This window comes from Penaeus monodon, chromosome 10 (genome assembly GCF_015228065.2).
Source record: "Penaeus monodon isolate SGIC_2016 chromosome 10, NSTDA_Pmon_1, whole genome shotgun sequence".
Lineage (NCBI taxonomy): Eukaryota > Metazoa > Arthropoda > Malacostraca > Decapoda > Penaeidae > Penaeus > Penaeus monodon.
The window spans coordinates 52,839,320-52,844,319 of NC_051395.1; the positions used below are offsets into that span (position 1 = coordinate 52,839,320).

Consider the following 5,000-nt stretch of genomic DNA (forward strand, 5'->3'; position numbering starts at 1 on the left):
GTTTTGTTTTTTTTTTTGGGGGGTGTGTGTATGTGTGTGTGTCTCACTTTCTCTCTCCCTCTGTCTTTCTGTCTCTCTGTCTATCTGTCTATCTATTTACCTTCTATATGTCTGTCTGTCTTTCTATTCATCTATTTTCATATCTATATATCTGTCTGTTTATATACTTAGCTATCTACCAGTCTATGTATTTATTAATCTCTATCTGTCTGTCTATTTATATATCTATCTATCTATTTATCTACCTGTCTATCTATCTTTTTACTTGTCTATGTCTATCTATCAAGCTGTTTATCTGTCTATCTAGAGAGAGAAAGAGAGAGAGAGAGGGGGGGAGGGAGAGAGAGAGAGAGAGAGAGAGAGAGAGAGAGAGAGAGAGAGAGAGAGAGAGAGAGAGAGAGAGAGAGAGAGAGAGAGAGAGAGAGAGAGAGGGGGGAGAGAAAAGAAAAAGAGAGAGAGAGAGATGGGGGGGATAAGTGACAAAGAAAAAGAGAGAGTGAGAGAGAGAGAGAGCTTAAGCTCAGTCACTATCATCCTCATCCTCACTATAGTTACCACTTCTCTCATTCTATCATTGCTCAAGGGGTAATTACATCATCCTCGTCACCTGCAATTACCGAATGTTCGCCTCATTAATCTCCTTTACACCCAATCATCACCATTTTTCTAATTTCACGTTTTGTCCAATTGAATTTATGTATTTTTTCAGCCGATGTATTTCGTTGTATGAATTTTGCCAACCTTCACCTACTCCTGCATTATCTGTCTATTTATCTATCTATCTACTGTCGCTTCACTTTTCACTCGCCCTAACTCATCGTGATTCACACAGACTCATCCTAAGTCAACATTCCTCGTCTCATGTGTAGCTACTACTGAATCTGTCTGTGTCTACCGAGTTTGTCTACCGTGTATGTCTACCATCGTGTATACCAATGGTGTCTACTAAGTGTGTCTACCTAATGTGTCTACTGAGTGTGTCTACCAAATGTGTCTACTAAGTGTGTCTACCTAATGTGTCTACTGAGTGTGTCTACCAAATGTGTCTACTAAGTGTGTCTACCAAATGTGTCTACTGAGTGTGTCTACCAAATGTGTCTACTAAGTGTGTCTACCTAATGTGTCTACTGAGTGTGTCTACCAAATGTGTCTACTAAGTGTGTCCACCACATACCACCCACCAGCACCACATGCCTGTAACACCACACCAGTGATGCCCCCGGGGAAGGCAGAGGCACAGTGCCACCTCCCCTTGACTCCCTCTCCTTCCCCTTCCTCCTCTCCCTCCCCCCCTTCCCTTCCCCCTTCCTCCCCCGTCATATTTCCCCACCACCACCCCTATCTTCCCCTCCATCCCTCCCCTTCCCTTCCCCCTCCTCCTCCCGCTCCCCCTTCCCCACCACCACCCCTTCCTCCCCTTCCATCCCTCCCCTTTCCTTCCCCCTCGACCTCCCCCCCCCTCTCTTTCTGAATGCCATCCTAACACCAACGTTTATTATTTGTTATTTTCTTGCGGTTATTTCATTCTTAGAAATAATTATGCTATTGAGAGGAATAGCTCGGTGGCTAAAGGGGGAGGGGGGAGGGGGGGGAAAGGGGGAAAACGGAGAAAGGGAGAGAAAGGAGGGAGACAAAAAGTGGAAGGAAGGGAGGGAGAGATAAATAAACGGCAGAAAGAAAGAGAGAGAGAATGAAAGAGAGAAAGGGAGAGAGAGAATCATACAAACATACATATATACACACAGACAGACAGTCAGACAGACAGACAGACAGTCAAACAGACAGACAAACAGACAGTCAGTCAGACAGATAGATAGTTAGATAGATAGATAGACAAATAGACAGACAGACAAAAAGACAGACCAACAGACATACACACAGACATACAGACAGACAGATAGATAGACAGACAGAATAATAAACAAGCAGTCAGACAGGCAAACAGATAAATAGATAACGGATAGATAAATAGACAGACAGATAGATAGATAGATAGGTAAATAGATAGGCAGACAGACAGGCAAACAGACAGACGGATAGATAAATAAGCTGGCAGATAGACAGACAAACAGACAGACAAGCAGAGAGACAGACACACAGACAGAGTTACAAAAATATGGAAAGAGCGAGCGAGCGCGAGGGCGGGGAGGGCAGCCACCTCCTGTTTGGGTGTAAATCATTCCTTTAAAAAACATTCACTTTTTCTTGAATTTATGTCACTATAAATTTTACGCTTTTTTTTTTTTTTTGAGGGGGAAGGGTTACTTATTTACTTACATTTTCACCTCGATTCTCATTCGGCTACGACTTGACAAGGGCTGTATATCAAGAGTGCCATAGAGTGCCAACGACGAGCCATCTGTCAAACTCGGCCACACACATGAAGATGAAACAGTGCGCGCACGAAGCCACTCAAAGAAACACACACACACAAACAGGCATCAGCACACACGCACACACACACACCACACACACAAAAAAAATAATGATGATAATAATAATAATAACAATATTGATAATAATAATAATAATAATAATAATAATAATAATAATAATAATAATAATAATAATATTATTAACAATGATAATAGTTATAATAAAAATAAAAAATAAAGAAAAATAAATGAATAAATAAAAACACTCAGCACAAGCAAACACCAATGCAAACACGCAAACACAAGCACGCAAACGCACGCACACAACTGCAGCCCTGACAAATTGCAGGCGTCGCATCCCTTGTCACATAACTCAGAATTCCCCTCCTTTGCCACCCTGGGAACGCCGTCTAGGGTGGTCGCAAAGGAAGAAGAAGAGGAGGAGGAGGAGGGGGAGGAGGGGGGGAGGAGGAGGAGGAGGGGGAAGGGGGGGGAGGAGGAGGAGGAGGAGGGTAAGGGGTGAAGAGAGAAGGAAGGGAAAGGAAGAGAGAGATAATGAGGGAAGGAGAAAGAGGAGGAGGAGGAACAAGATAGAGGGGAAAAGAAGAGGGGAGAAGGAGGGGGAAGAGGGGCAGGAGATGGGGAGGAGGGGGAGGTGGTAAAAAAAGAGGAAGAAGGGAGAAAAGGAAAGAAAATGAGAGAAGAAGGAGATGGGAATGGGGAGAGAAGGGGGGGGGGAAGAGAAGGGAAAGAGGAAGGGAAAAGGGACGGAGGAAGGAGGCAGCGGGATCTCGAGTGGTGTCATGTGGGCTGCGTTCCTCCCGCTCCTCCTCCTCCCCCTCCTTCTCCCCCTCCTCCTACTCCCTCTCCTCCTCCTCCTCCCCCTCCTTCTCTTCCTCCCCTCCTCCTTCCCCCTCCTCCTCTTCCTCCTCCCCTTCTCCTCCTCCTCTTCCCCTCCTTCTCCTTTCCCTCCCCTCTCCTCCTCCTCCTCTTCTCTTTCTCCTCCTCCTTCTCCTCCTCCTCCTCCTTCTCTTTCCCCCCCCCCTTCCTCCCTTTCCCCAGCCTCGTGATTTGTGAGGGCGGCAGAAAGAGGAAGGGAGAAAACAAGATAGCAACGGAAAGGGAATAATTAGATAGATAGGGAGAGATAGACAAAGAGAGAGAGACTGACAGACAGAGATAACAAGGAAGATATAGATAGCATAACATATATGTGTGAGAAGAGATACACAGACAGACAGGCGGAAGCACAGAAAAAGAGAGAGGGAGAATGAGAGAGAGACACTGGCATACAGACAGACAGACAGACAAGCAGAGTGGTTGACTCACCCCCCCCCCTCCCCTCCCTCTGTCCTGCCAACGTAAGGGAAACGGAGATGAGGGGAAGGGAAGAGGAGAGGATACGACAAGAGAAGGAGAGAGAGAGAGAAAAAAAAAATAGAAAGAGACAGAGAGAGAGAAAGAGACAGAGAGAGAGAAAGAGAAAAAGAGAAAGAGAGACAGAGAGAGAGAGAGATAGAAGAGAGAGAGAGAGAGAGAGAGAGAGAGAGAGAGAGAGAGAGAGAGAGAGAAGGAGAGAGAGAGAGAGAGAAGAGAGAGAGAGAGAGAGAGAGAATAGAGAGAACGAGAGAGAGAGAGAATGAGAGAAGAGAGAGAGAGAGAAAGCGGTTTCGCTTCGAGGGTCAGTTTGCGTATCTCATTGCTAATTTTCTCTTTCTTTCTTATTATTATTATTTATACAAGGCTTCTGGTTCCGGATGCTTTTCTTGCAACTGATCTCGAATGCCTTGTCCGGACTTGATCGTTATTGTTTGTCTTGATTCTCCGCTCTCCTGGTTTGCTTGTAATTGTCTTCTTGATTGTCTTGCAATCGCCTTGACTTGTTTGTCTTGCTTTGCTTGTCTTGTATTGACTGTCTTGTAATTTTCGAGTATTTGCCTTGATCCCTTTGTCTTGATTGCCGCGTTCCGACTGCCTTGTCTAAATCATCTTGTGTCTTCCCTTGATTGCCTTGTTGCAGGTTGGCGTGTCTTTGGCTGCCTTGCAATTATCTTGTTCTTGTTTGTGTTATTTTTTTTTTTTTTTTTTTTTTTTTTTTTTTTTTTGTTGTTCTTGTTTTCATTCAGTTCATTTCTGGTTTTCTTGCTTTTCTCCTCACTCGCTTTCTTTTCTTGTTCTCTTTTCGTGTTTTCTGTTTCTCCTTTATTCATTTTCTCTGTTTGTTTATTTTCATTTTGGCTTCCTTCTAATTCTACTTCTTAGAGAGATGGGGGGGCGTTGCTTCTGTGCATCTGTGTCTCTATCTAATTATCTATTCATCTATCCATCTATCTGTCTGTCTATATATCTAGCTGTCTATATGTCATTCATTTCTGTCTACCTTCTATCTACCTATCTCTCTCTCTTTATCTATCTATCTATCTACTACCTATCTATCTGTCTGTCTGCTTATCTACCTATCTACTTATCTATCTACCTACATATCTATCTACCTATCTATCTATCTATCTACCTATCTACTTATCTTACATAGTCTTCTATCTCCTCTTCTGTTACTCTTATCTCCCTGTTTCTTCTTCTTTTCCTTCCTCCCTCTTTCCTCTCGTTTATCTTCATCCGTCCCTC

The 5,000-nt window shown here is 43.9% G+C and overlaps 1 protein-coding gene across 1 annotated transcript in view; it reads left to right on the forward strand.

The window, feature by feature from the left end:
• LOC119577707 (extensin-like) overlaps nucleotides 1-5,000 on the forward strand; it is a 49,530-nt gene that overhangs the window by 23,777 nt on the left and 20,753 nt on the right. The window lies entirely within an intron of this gene.